This window comes from Phodopus roborovskii, unplaced genomic scaffold, assembly GCF_943737965.1.
Source record: "Phodopus roborovskii unplaced genomic scaffold, PHOROB, whole genome shotgun sequence".
NCBI lineage: Eukaryota > Metazoa > Chordata > Mammalia > Rodentia > Cricetidae > Phodopus > Phodopus roborovskii.
This window is the reverse complement of record NW_026126485.1, coordinates 6,949,150-6,963,558: the sequence shown is the minus strand read 5'-3', so window position 1 is coordinate 6,963,558 and position 14,409 is coordinate 6,949,150. Positions and strand designations below refer to the sequence as shown.

Sequence of the window (14,409 nt, the reverse complement as noted above, 5' to 3'; positions counted from 1 at the left end):
GTGTCAATTCTCGTTTCAAACCTATAATGCCTCCCTCTATTATAGTAACTCTTTTCTTGCTCTCTTCTATTTGTTCCTGGACTCAATCTTCCTACTCCCTCATATTCTCCTCTCCCCACATCTTCTCCCCTTCTCTTTCTCCTAACACCTTCTGCACTCACTGCCGCCCACCTGATCCCAATATGCTCAAGAGATCTTGTCTCTTTTCCCTTCTGTGGGGGAGCTTATAGGACTCTCTTAGGGTCCTCCTTGTATCCTTGCTTCTCTGGCAGTGTGAATTTTAGGCTAGTGATCCTTTGCTCTATGTCTAAAATCCATATATGAATGAGTACATACCATTTTCCTCTTTTTTTGTGACTGGGTTACCTCACTCAGAATGGTTTCTTCCAGTTCCATCCATTTACCTAGGAATTTCAAGATTCCATTGTTTGTTTGTTTTGTTGGTTGGTTGGTCAGTTGGTTTTTGCCTTTTTTCTCACTGAGTAGTATTCCATTGTGTAAATGTGCCACATCTTCTTTATCCTTTCTTCAGTAGAGGAGCATCTAGGTTGCTTCCCAGTTCTTGCTATTACAAATAATGCTGCTATGAACAGTTAAACAGATGTCTTTGTTGCATGGATGTAGATCATTTGAGTATATGCCTAAGAATGGATTGCTGGATCCTGTGGTAGACTGATTCCCATTTTCCTGAGGAACTGCCATACCGATCTCCAAAATGGCTAAACAAGTTTGCACTTCCACCAGTAGTGGAGGAGTGTTCCCCTTTCTCCACATCCTCTCCAGCATGAACTGTCATTGGTGTTTCCAATTTTATCCATTCTGACAGAAATATGATGGTATTTCAGAGTTGCCTTGATTTGCATCTCTGATGGCTAAGAATGTTGAGCACTTTCTCAAGTGTCTTTTGGATTCCTCTATTGAGAATTCTCTATTCATTTCTGTACCCTACTTTTTAATTGGATTATTTTCTGTTTAGGTGACTAGTTTCTTGAGTTCTTTGTACATTTTGGAGATCAGCACTCTGTCAGATGTGGGGTTTGTGAAGATCTTTTCCCATTCTGTGAGCTGCCGTTGGGTCTTGTCAACTGTGTCCTTTGCCTTACAGAAGCTTCTCAGTTTCAGGAGGTCCCATTTATTAATTGTCGATCTCAGTGACTGTGCTACTGGAGTTATGTTCAGGAAGCGGTCTCCTGTACCAGTTTGTTCAACGGTACCTCCCACTTTCTCTTCTAAGAGGTCCAGTGTGGCTGGAATTATGTTGAGGTCTTTGATCCATTTTGACTTAAGTTTGTGCATGGCAATAGACGTGGGTCTATCTTCAGTCTTCTATACACTATCATCCAGTTATGCCAGCACCATTTGTTAAAGATGCTTTTCCCCTTCCATTGTATAATTTTAGCTGTTTTGTCAAAAATCAGGTGTTTATAGTTGTGTGGGTTGATACAAGGATTTTCTATTTGATTCCATTGGTCTACCTGTATTTTTGTGCAAGTACCAAACTGTTTCAGGACTATAGCTCTATAATAGAGCTTCAAGTCAGGGATGTTGATGCCTCCTGAAGTTCCTTTATTGTACAGGGTTGTTTTGGCTATCCTGGGTCTTTTTTTTTTTCATATAAAGTTCAAGGTCAATTAAAACTTGTGCTGGGATTTTGAGAAGGATTACATTGAATCTGTAAATTGCTTTTGGCAAGATTGCCATTTTTACCATGTTTATCCTACCAATCCAAGAGCATGGAAAATCTTTCCATTTTCTGGTATCTTCTTTAATTTCTTTCTTGAAAGACTCAAAGTTCTTGCTATATATTTTCACTTGTTTGGTTAGCATTATTATATGTTGTTTGTGGCTAATGTAAAGGGTGATGTTTCTCTGATTTCTTTCTCAGCCCCTTTATCCTCTGTATATAGTAGGGCTACTGATTTTTTTTTTTTTTGAGTTAATCTTGTATCCTCCCACTTTGCTGAAGGTGTTTATCAGCTGTAGGAGTTCCCTGGTAGAGTTTTTCTGGTCACTTATGTAAACTATCATGTCATCTACAAATAGTGAAAGTTTGACTTCTTCCTTTCCAATTTGTATCCCCTTGACCTCCTTTTGTTGTCTTATTGTTGTACCTAGAACTTCAAGTACAATATTGAAGAAATATGGAGAGAGTGTACAACTTTGTCTTGTTCCTGTTTTTAGAGGAATCACATTAAGTTTTTCTCCATTTAGTTTGATGTTAGCTATTGGTTTACTGTATATTGCTTTTATTATGTTTAGGTATGTTCCTGTTATCCCTGATCTCTCCAAGACCTTTATCATGAAGGGGTGTTGGATTTTGTCAAAGGCTTTTTCAGCATCTAGTGAGATGATCATATGATTTTCTTATTCAGTTTGTTTATATGGTGGATTATATTGATAGATTTTTGTGTGTTGAATCATCCCTGCATCCCTGGGAAGAAGCCTACTTGGTCATGGTGGATGATTTCTCTGATATGTTCTTGGATTCTATTTGCCAGTATTTTATTGAGTATTTTTGCATCAATGTTCATGAGGGATATCAGTCTGTAGTTCTCTTTCTTAGTTGTGTCTTTGTACGGCTTGGGTACCAAGGTACCCAAGGTAATTGTAGCCTCATAAAAAAGAGTTTGGTAATGAACCTTCTGCTTCTATTGTGTGGAACAATTTGAGGAGTATTGATATTAGCTCTTCTTTGAATTTCTGGTAACTGCACTGAAGTCATCTGGCCCTGGGCTTTTGGGGGGGGGGGAGGGGTTTGGGAAGCTTTTGATGACTGCTTCTATTCCATTAGGTGTTATAGGTCTATTTAAATTATTTATCTGTTCTTGATTTAATTTTGGTGATAGCTATCCATAAATTTGTTCATTTTCTTTGAATTTTCGAAGTTTGTGGAGTACAGGTTTTCAAAGTATGACCTGAGGAGTCTCTGGATTTCCTCAGCTCCTGATGTTTTGTCTCCCTTTTCATTTCTGATTTTGCTGATTTGCATGTTCTCTCTCTGTTTTTTGTTTTGTTTTGTTTGTTTGCTTGTTTTTGGTTGGTTGGTTGAGGGTTTTTTTTTTCTTGGTTAGTTTAGATAAGGGTTTGTCTATCTTGTTGATTTTTTTTTGAAGAACCAACTCTTCATTACATTGATTCTTTGTATTGTTTTCCTAGTTTCTACTTTATTGTTTTCAGGCCTCAAATTTATTATTTCTACTTCCCAACTCTCTCCTCCCTGCTCCCTTTCTACTCCCTGGGTGTAATTTGAACAGCCAGCTGCCTGCTTATACCTTCATGCCTTTCCTACTGTTGACATATCTTCCCTGCCATGATGGGCTCTATCCCTTTGGATCTGTAAACCAAAATAAATCCTTTCTCCTCTAAGTTTATTTTTGCCAATACATTTTATCACAGTAAAAGATAACCAATATAATAGTCAAACTCTTTTTATGATAATAACATATTGAACAGATGTAGTTTTTATACATAGTTTATACATAGTGTGTGTGGAAAAATGCTTGTGGAAGTCAGGAGACAATCCACAGGATTCCCCTTCTACTGCATGGGTCACTGGAACTGAACTCTGGTCATAGGTGAGACAGCAAGTATCTTTATCCACTAAGCCATCTCACTGGCCCTAGATGTGGTTTTTAATCTTGACTTTTCTAAACCCACACTGAAAATAAAACTATGATCATTTATATAGTATAAAGCAAGGTTATAGCAATGATCAATAAATCTGAGACCAGAGAATTGATCATTAGAACCTTGAGTTGAAGACCATTATTTCAGTTTCATGTGATCAACACTGCTGCATCTCTAATAAAAGAGAGACCCAGTCTCAAAAGAAAAATAAAATGAATGGGATATTTTGTCCTCTTGTCATTGGCCCAAGGAAAATAACTCCATTGCCAATACATCTAATTCATACAAGTTTATTCACATCATTCAGGTGTTTATTTAATTCACTCAATCTTAGGTTGAAGTTGGGAGATGCTAACCATATCATTCAACAAATAGGAAGTAGTAGTTACTTATAAGTAGCAGACACAGTGCTACTGTGATGGCTACATAGATATGAGCTTGAGGAATGAGAGAATGGTGGATGGTGAAGAGGAGTAGGAAGCAGAGGAGGTGGGAGAGGAAAATGGGAGAAGGGTTTCCAAGGGAGTTTAAAGGTGCAAGCTGTTCACTGGCTGCAGTCTAGGGAGACAAATGAGCTCTTTAAGAAACACTGTTGTTGGCTTAGTGCCACCTTCCCAATGTTTGAGAAACTTAATCTTTAACTTGATTTTGTTTAAAATGACTGTTCAGTTCTGATTGTGAGACTGGGTCACAACAGTCTTTTCTTTGGGTGTCAAAGTGTCTGTAGAGTAAATAGGGGGCAGGGGTAACCATAAGATACCTTAAGTCATCTTGGCCCTGGGAGACAGCCTTATAATAGCTTACCACACAAGCATGAGGACCTGAGATCTATCCCAAACAATAGAGAATAACCCATAGCCATGCTAGGCTTCTACATAGGTTCTACAGATAAAAACCTAGGTCCTCATGCTTGCACAGCAAATGCTTTGACACACTGAACTACCTTCCCAGCTCCCTTGGTTTATCTTTTACCTACATTGAAAACTTGTTAAGATAATCTCATCACACAGCATACCAATTGCCCACCCTCAGTCCCACCACATTCTTCAGGCTCCACACACGTTAAATATTTCCCACTGAATATGCTCTATTAAGACAAAAGGGTAGCGATAAAATTACTGGCAATTATGATGGTGTTCATGTTAATAATAATGAATAAAATGACATTAATATGATAAATTTACCAATTCTGTTTCCATTATAAGTGTGTGTGTTTGAGAGAGAGAGAGAGAGAGAGAGAGAGAAAGAGAGAAAGAGAGACAGAGAGAGAGAGAAAGGGAGAGGGAGGGAGAGGGAGGAAGAGAAGGAAAGAGATGATAACACAAGGTACACAGGATCTGGCAGTATATTAAATATTAAATTCAAGAGGCCCATTCTATCCCTGCAACTTTATGATTCCATGCATGCCTGGAAGCATGCTACTCCATTCATTTTGCAAAATTAAATGTAATGCTGCCCTGTATTATAGACTCGGCTCACTTCATATAAAAATTACATCCCTGAAAGGTCTTGTGTAAATTTAATTTGGGGAGAGTGAATTACATTTTAAATATAGTAGGCTCACCAGCTATTTAAAGACATGCTGTAATGTCTCACTTATATAATGCCTTTTAAAAAAAAAATAAGGATTTCTTTAAAGTAAGGCATCTTTACATAGATGTGAGCCATCATAAAGCTAATTTTCATGGAAGAACCTTGAATAGTCTGCCACTCTTAAATAATGATGGAACTAAGAGCAGTGGCCATAGTACCTATTGTAATAATCAAATTCTGGTGAGAGGAGAAGCAGGAGTAGGTTAATTAACTTACCAGAGACCAAACGACTAGGAAGTCATAGAAGTGATATTTGACCTTGGCCTATTGCTGAGCCTACCTTGTTAACATAATTGTGTGAACTGAAAAGACAAGTCAGACAACCACATTGAGTGTGCCCCACCACACACACACACACACACACACACACACACACACACACACACACAATCAACCTCCAGAATTTTGGAGGCAAAGGTGGTAGAGACTGTCTGGTTTTCTATGCAGACCTACTTTGGAGTAAGATAGGCCCTTTCAAAAGCTTTACCAAAGTCAATTAACCCAGTTACAAAGGTCACATCTCTGTGTTGAGTACCAGACAAAAATGCATTAGCATTTGTCTGTTAAAGATTACTTTGGTAGAGAAGCTATTTAGGTTGGGAAGGGATCCCCCCCTCCATGACGTTCAGGAACAATTACTAGGGGAAAGGTTGTAGTTGATTCTGGCCCCATCCCCTCACTGTTCTTCGCTTTTATACATGTTTCCAAATCAAAGAGCCTATTTCATTAAGAGAGACCCACTCTGACATGTGTGTCCTTTGTTTATTCTGAACACCTGAGAAATGACCAGCTACTGTTAAGGTATCTGGCCATAGTCCTCCACCAGGACTAGTACGGCTGAAAGCAAGGGGAAGGACAAACAAACTGCCCCAGAGAGGAGACAGCTAACTCTCTCATCTGTAGATCTATCCTTTTGTCAATAGGTGGTGCCAGCGTGTGGGCTCATTCCAGGAAATTATGTTTATATTTGGAAAGGGGCCCTTGCAGTTTTGATTAAAGTTCATGAAATGGGGAGATGGGAGCATAACTCATTTCAGAAAGCTCCCATGCAATAACATTTGTTATTATAAAAAGAAAGTCACCCAAAAAAAGGCCTGTGTTGGCAGAAGAAGAGGTTGAAGTGATGCAGCTATAAGCCAGAGAGTATTTGCAGATTCCACAAGATAGACAGGTCAAGGAAGGCTCCTCCCACAAAGTCTCCAGGAAGTATGGCCCTACTGACACCTTGACTGTATAGATTTCTCACCTCCAGCACTGTCAGGGGGGAAAGTCTGATTGTTTCAAGCAATTAACTTTATAATAAACTAAATACAATGCTACATTGTTAAAGCATAATTTTCTCAATTTTAGAAACCATATTAAACTATGTGCTATTGTTTCTTCATTGCAAAATAATTCATTAAAGGCAAATGTTTCTTGGAGTCTTTACTGGATCAATTTCAGTTTTATTTGTATTGGTTTGTGGATACTAAAGACAGAGTTCCTAGAATCTGTGGTCAAGATAGTCTGCAAAATAAGAAACATGACACTATGTGTCTTAGTTAGTGTTTCTATTGCTGTGGTAAAACACCATGACCAAAAGTAACTCTCCAAAAGTAACTTGGAGAGGCAAAGATTTACATCTTGTTATCAGTCTCAAGTCAGAATCCATCACTGAGGAAAGTCAGGTTAGGAACATAATACTGGAGTCTGGAGGAGGGAACCAAGGCAGGGCCATGGAGGGACATTGCTTACTGGCTTGCTCCCCTTAGCTTGTTCAGCCTGCTTTCTTATATCATCAGTGACCATCTGCCTGGGATGGTACCATCTCCAGTGAGCTGTGCCCTCCACATCAAACACTAATCAGGAAAATGACCTACAGCTTTCCCCACAGGCCAATCTTAAGGAGACATTTTCTCAGCTAAGATTCCTTCTTCTCAAGAGACATACATGGTCCCCTGGAGAAGGGGAAAGAGACAAGATCTGACCAAGCAAATTGGGAGAATGGGGGGTGGGAGAGGGAGTTAAGTGGAAGAGGAGTGGAGAGGTGGGCATGAGGAAGCAGGAAGATTGAGTCAGGGAAAGAAGAGAGGAGAGCAAGAAAAGAGATATCATAATAGAGGGAGCCATTATAGATTTAAAGAGAAATCTGGCACTAGAGAAATAGCTACAAGGATGACCCCAACTAACAATCTAAGCAATAATGAAGAGGCTACCTTAAATATTCTTCCCTGATAAAGAGATGACTACCTTATATGGCATCCTAGAGTTTTCTAGTAACTGATGGAAACAGGAGCAGACACCCATAGCTAAACACTGAGCCAAACTCCTGGAATTCAGTTGCAGGGAGGGAGGAGTAATGAGAAAAGGAGTCAAGACCAGGTTGGAAAAATCCACAGAAACTGCTGACCTGAACAAGAGGGAGCTCATGAACTCCAGTCTGACAGCTAGGAAACCGGCATAGGACCGACCCAGACTCCCTGAATGTGGATATTAGTTAGGAGGACTGGGCAGTCTATGGGGCCTCTGACAATGAATCAGTATTTATCCCTAGTATACAAATGGACTTTGGGAGCCACTTCCAGGTAGAGGGATACTCCCTCAGCCTAGACACATGGGGGAGAGCTTTGGCCCTGCTCCAAATGATATGACTTACTTTGAAGACTCCCCATGGAAGTCTGCTCCCTGGGGAAAGGGGATGGAAGACAGATTGGTGGGGGGAAGAGGGCAGGACAGGAGGGTGCAGGAACTGTGACTGACATGTAAAACAAGCTTGTTTCAAATTTAAATTTTAAAAAAATTATCAAAAAAGAAAAAAAGATTCCCACTTTGCAGACATGTCTAGGTTTGTGTTAAATTGGCAAAACTCAACCAGCATACCATGGATTCCATCAACTTAACCCCAGTCATTTGCCCACAGTCCTGGGTTTCTGAATATCAGCTCTTCACCAAGGGAATTCTTTTTTCTTGGACTACAATCATCACAATACTCATTTTTTCAAAATACCAAATCTATTTCCTAAATCTCAACTGGAATTAGGGTCCAACGTCAACTAGAATATTCTGATCTGTGGGTGTCTGCCACTGGAAGGAAATTTCAGAATAATCATGAGGGATTTAATACTGTAAACTGGGGGCAATTGGCAATATCATACATGTTTAATATTCTGGATTATTAGGTATGTGCTAATGTATTACCATGAAAGTATCATGGGGGTGGGTCTTGGCAGGACATATTGTAGCTTTCCTTTCTTGTGTCCTTGGGGGTTAGTTTTATTTACTTCATTACTTTTCAAGACTGAGTCCTGTATAGCTCATTCTGGCTTCCCACTCACTATCTAGCTAAAGATGACCTTGACTTTCTGGCCCTCCGGCCTCCACCCTTCTAGTGCCATGATTATATGCATGCCCCACCACATGAGTTTTATGCTCATTCATGCTAAGAATCAAACATGGGACCTCATATATGCTAGACAGGTGCTCTACAGGCACATTCCCAGAGCACCAAGTGACTTGATTTTAATGTTAAAGCTTTTCATGTCACCTCATGAAAAATAATTTATTTAATTTATGATATTTATATCTATATCTCTAATCATGGAGATGAAGAAATTAAGCATGAATCAGTCTTCCCTATCCATGCCTGAGACCATGTGTCTTCATCTTATCCAGAAAAATCTAAAACTTGTATTAAAAATAGAATTAAACAGTATGGTCCCTAGTGGCTTTAAACACTTTAAACTAATCTTAATTGGCCTGAAAGGGGCATGATACCTAAATTAGAGTGAATGGATAACCCATAGAAAAAAGCTTATGTCTAGAAGATGGCTTGGTGGATAATAGGGCTTGCTATGTAAGCCTGCAGATCTGAATCCAAATCTCTAGCATCTACATAAAAAAGCAGGCATGGACAGCCATGCATGCCTGTAACCCCAACATTGGGCCACTGAGATTGGAGGATCCTGAGAACACACTAGCCAGCCAGCCTAGCCAAAATAGTAAGTTTTAGGTTCAATGAAGACCATGTCTCAAAGGAATAAGGCATAGAATATAGAGGAGGACACTGACATCTCTCCCTGACCTATGTGTGTGCACAAATACCATACACAATACACACTTAACACAAAAAGCATACACTATGTACACACATCACATACACAAAAAGAAAGGAAGGAAAGGCTGAAGTGAAAGAAGGAGAGAAACAAAAAGGAAAGAGGGAAGGAAATAAAGGAGAAAAAAGATACAAGCTGTATAGAAGATTTTGTTTGTGTCCATATCCAGGAATACCAAAAAGGTACCTAGAGTATTGGTTTAAATTTACAAAATCTGCATGTAGTGAGTGAACTCTTTTTTGTATGTGTGACAAAGTTTTCATAAAAACCAAATGTCTTTCTAGGGACCACAAAGCAGAAGAGTCTAGGTGTCTCGTAATCATCTTATTAACATATCTTCAAAGGCCAGTTCACATCAGAGGGATTGTGTATAGGAATGTGTCAGGGGGCGTTATGGGGGGTAGGGCAGGGGAAGGTCAATGGAAAATGAAAAGAATCACCTAAAACATAAGAAAATGCAAATCAAATGAGAGAAGGACACATCAGAAAGCAGCCTCTTCATGGTGACTCAGAGGCCATGCTCAGAGTTTCTTCATCATCATGGCACCAGAGGCCTTCCTGTGGGAAGAGGTAATCCGGTACTGACCAATGGCTAAGTAATTAGACTCTCCCTCACTCCAATACAACACCCAAGACACTGCCTCCTGACAACTGTGCATGTTGCCTACCCTTGTAGTGTTTGCCCTACAGAAAAGGATTGTGGAGCCAGACTGCTGTGACTGTTCTGGGCGGTAATCATATGTTTCATTGAACACTGGTAAATCTGCACATTACATTCAAGTGAGTCTGGCACACAGCTCCATCTCCTTTACTATAATCAGAACCTGATCATTAATTAGAGCATTGTCAAAATTGTCCTTCTGGCACTAACAGTTAGTAAACATTGCAAGTGATAATATTTCTTTGTGGTAAATTTTTTTCTTTTTCTTTTCTTTTTTTTTTTCTTATTTTACATATCGATCCCAGTTCCCTCTCCATCCCTCCCTCTCACTCTCCAACCCTCCCATGCCCCCCCAACCACCCTCCCATCCCATTCCCCACACACACACTCCACAGGGAGGGTGATGCCTTCCAGTAAATTTTTTTAATGACATGGATTTCCATGCCCACAGGTTGCTTTGGAGAGGATTTTTGTTCTTGCAGGAAAAGAATAGGATAAAAATAATCCTTAAACTAGAGCCTCAGAGTATAAATAGACAATGTTAACTCCAACAGAGGTATTAAAATTAAATGCTGGACAAATATATAAATGTTCAAAAATGTATGTTTTATATAAAAATAATCCTGACTTCTGATTATTGGTTGGTCACTCCATTCCCTGGAACAATTAGGTAACTAATCACTAAACTAGATATGTCTTCTGTCCTATAACTGAGCATGTTTTGGCATGCGGTGTGGAGAAGACTAAGCAAACTAGAGATGACCTTCACATCTTCCTTTAAATAATGATTACTATAGCATTTGATTCTTAGAAAGTGCTCGTTTCTTTTTCATTTCTTCTTCACTTAACCTTATGAAATGAAATTGTCATCATCAGAAAGCAAAAGAAGAGAATGTATGATGTGTACCAAGGCCAAAGACAGGCTGGAAACCAAGTCTCTCTGGTTCCTAAGTCCCAAGTCTTGTCTTCACATTGAGTCCCACAAGAGTGTTGGCCTGTGGCTTCCGTCCATTGAACCCCTCAAGTTCCTTCTTTCCCCAGAATTCCCCACGTGTAGACACAAGAATGCTCACGGCTGCTTCCCTGGCATTGTCTGGTCTTTGTGAGTCTGACAGCCAAGGGTGTTAAGGGCAGCACTCAGCCAGTCAACAGCTGAGCCGTCTCCAAGGCAGGTGTCTGTTTGCTGAGAGCCAATGGCAAAGCTCAATGCTGTCTCCAGGAAAGCAGTAATAAGAAGAGAACAGGGGGCGGGGGTGGGATGAATTACAAGGTAGTAGGCAGGTTGTGTGCTGACATCAGACATTCGAAGGCTTCCTTCTGAGTTCAGAGTTTAGGATTTTGGAGAAGCCCCAAGTGCATGCTTCAGTGGTCAACCCCAGCACAAATACCAGAGGGATGGGAGACAGGGAGGGGGAGGAGAGAGGAGCCTGCTGAGATGGAGGAGATGCCAGGCTGCTGAGCCTGATTGCTCACAATTCCAAAGCAGTGATCACATCTCTTTGTACCCAGTCGTCCCTGACCTCAGCAGCTGTCTCTTCCCGCCGAGATGGTCCTTGCCCAGTAGGACAGTCTATGGCTGCCAATGGGCCAGATTGTATCCCCTGCCCAGCTCTCGGGTTGGGTAGCCACAAGAGTGAATCACTTCTAGGGAAAAGAATTGACATGGATGGAATTTGCCTGAATGTCCAACATTGCCCAGCCATGACCAGAAGGTCACAGGGTGACTTTCAGTCTGAGAGCTGGACTGTTAAAGTGACAACTGGCAAAGCTAAATGCCCATGTACTGAGAGAGCATGTCTCAGTTCTATCCAAGATTAGAGTTGGAGCTGGGGACACAGGAGGATCCTGAAGTCTGTGACTGTGTAACTCACAGTTGAAGAGATCGTCCGCTGAGATAGGAACTACTCCCTTACTTGGAGTTGAATATAAGCCCCTGAACTCCCAGTGTGCCTTCCAGTTGTGATTTATACCTGTAATGCTTCCCAACACATGGCCGTCTCTACTAAGTATAGCACATCCTGAGGGCTCCTGAGTAGCCATCCCATTGAACTAAATGCAGTGCTCTTGCAAAACACTGGTGCCTCCCTGCAGCTCCACACAATTCTGTGATAAATGGGCAGATCTAGGAAAAGCTCCCAGATATGTCCATCCTTTCAAAATTTTGACTCAGTGTTTTCATCTACAAAATTCACGTGGGAGAATCACACAAGTTACAAATAAATAGCAAGCTTATGTTTTGAGTGTTGTGACTTGAATGTGAAATGTTCCTCATAGATGCATGGGTTTCAGTATTCCGTTCCCACCTGCTGGGGCTGTTTAGGAAAGTTGTGGAACCCTTAAGAAGTAGAACTAAAGGAAATGGGGTTCGGACCTTGAGATTGTATAGACCAATCTTACTTCCTATTCACCTTTTACTTCCTGTCTGTAGAGACAATATGGCCAGCCTGTTTCCCACTCCTACTTCTTGCCATGCCTTACCCCATCATGCTGGAACGTGTCTCCTCCAACTGTAAGCCAGGGAAAAAAATTCTTCCTTCCTCAAACTGCTTATTGTCAGGCATTTTGTCACAGCAATGGATTAATACAGTAAGTTAATGATTTTGTGGTGGGCTGCATCCATAGCTATATCTTTGGCCACATAGAGCTGGCTATGGGTTGAACATGTCTGTTAGTGGGTCCATCTGTCTAATGTTCAAGGCTAGAGAAACAGAAGAACACAGAGAACTGGATAGGTAACTTTCACACAGTAAAACTAGACAATAGGAGTGAAGTCCATCTGGGCTGCCTTTGGACCAGGACTTATGCAGTTCCTGTGAAGCTGCAATATTATGCAGGTGAAGCTATTGGAGCTGTGGAGAATGAGAGATGGATCTAAGAGGCATGGAGAGAGAGAGCAACTGACAAGGACTTCTGGACTGGAAACCAAACTTTCCAGAGCATGATTGAAGTGTACAGACCAGAGATTTAATTCCTTGTCTGCTTTCTCTCATAGTGGATCCCTGAGACTCTGAGCAAAGATTGGGCTATACCATAGACAGTGCAGAATTTAGAAGGGTGCCATTGGTTATGCATGGGATTGCTATGGAAACCATCTGGCAGTATTTATCTGAGCCATGTGTCTACAAACTGTGTTTTTATTTAAATGATCTCTCCCCAGAGGTCATGGATCAGGAAACATAACCTTCGAGAAAAGCATAAGAGAGACAAATAATGAGAAATCACCAGACTCTTGGCTGGGTTGGGTACTTGGTGTGATCAGGGAGGGCAAGTATTCACTGTAGTTACCAGAAAGCTCACCCCAACCTTTCCAGGAAGTCCTGAACACAAGGAGGAGCACTGCAAGACAGCCAGGCAGGAGGTGAGCTGGAGCTCAGAATGTAAGGTGGAAAGCATAAAAGGCCATGCTGAGCAGAAAATAGCACCCAGAGGACTTTGTCCTCTGTTCTGCTGTGTAAGTGCCATGTCCCACCTGAACATCAGAGTACATGGTCCAACTGGGAAGGAGATGTGCACAGTAAAATGAGGGTTTTTATGAAAATTCTGGAAGCCTCCTAGACAATACCAGGTTCTTCGAGGGTCAAAAGGGGCATACAGGTACCATAGCTTATAAAAACCCAAGCTTGGTTTAGTACTACACTGTCATCTTGAGAAATGATGTTGCTATGCTCAGAAATGCTGCTGGGTTTTTGCATGTGCTAGGCAAGTGTTCTACTCCTGTGCTGTATATACATAAGCCTCTTCTTGTTTTTTCTTTATTTGGAAACAACATGCTCCTAAAGTTATTCCAGCTGTTCTTGAATGCAATTTATAGTGCAGGCAAACCTTGAACATATGATCCTCCTGCCACAGCCTGCACCACAAGACCTGGCTTGGAGTTCTTACTAACTTTGCAATAAAGGGATTTGTATTCTTATTTTGCTGAATCTTTTCAATGCTCTTCACAAGTGAATTGTTTGATTGTCCTAAAGACATGGCTCCTTTATTAAATCCAGGGTCTCTTCCTCATAACCAAACCATAAGCCTAAGAGTCTTTCAGGAATCTTGTGTTTTGTGTGTTCAGTAGGTGCCCAATAAACTCACATTCCTAGAATTTTCAAATGGCTCTGTTTGCACATTAATCCATTCAATAAACATTCACAGAAGAGGGAAAAAAAATCTACCCATAAAATGCTTCCAAATAAAAGGTTAACAGCAGGTCCCAGCAATGAATTCCAATACAAGGCTCTCATCAGAGTTGAACTTGGTTTTCAACATCCAGTCAAACAGGTAAAACCATGACTTCAACGTGACTAAATTTTAAAGAAGAAAAGCAAGACAGTATTTATATGGATGTCTCACCCAAGCTCAAACGCAAGCTTTAGTTCCCATTATCTGCTCTCACGGGAGCCCTGCTTGAGCTGAAGAATATGAATGCTTGACTGCCTCCTATTTCTCTCT

General features: G+C 40.8%; 1 protein-coding gene across 1 annotated transcript in view; it reads left to right on the top strand.

The window, feature by feature from the left end:
• Adarb2 (adenosine deaminase RNA specific B2 (inactive)) overlaps positions 1-14,409 on the top strand; it is a 548,969-nt gene that overhangs the window by 531,055 nt on the left and 3,505 nt on the right. The window lies entirely within an intron of this gene.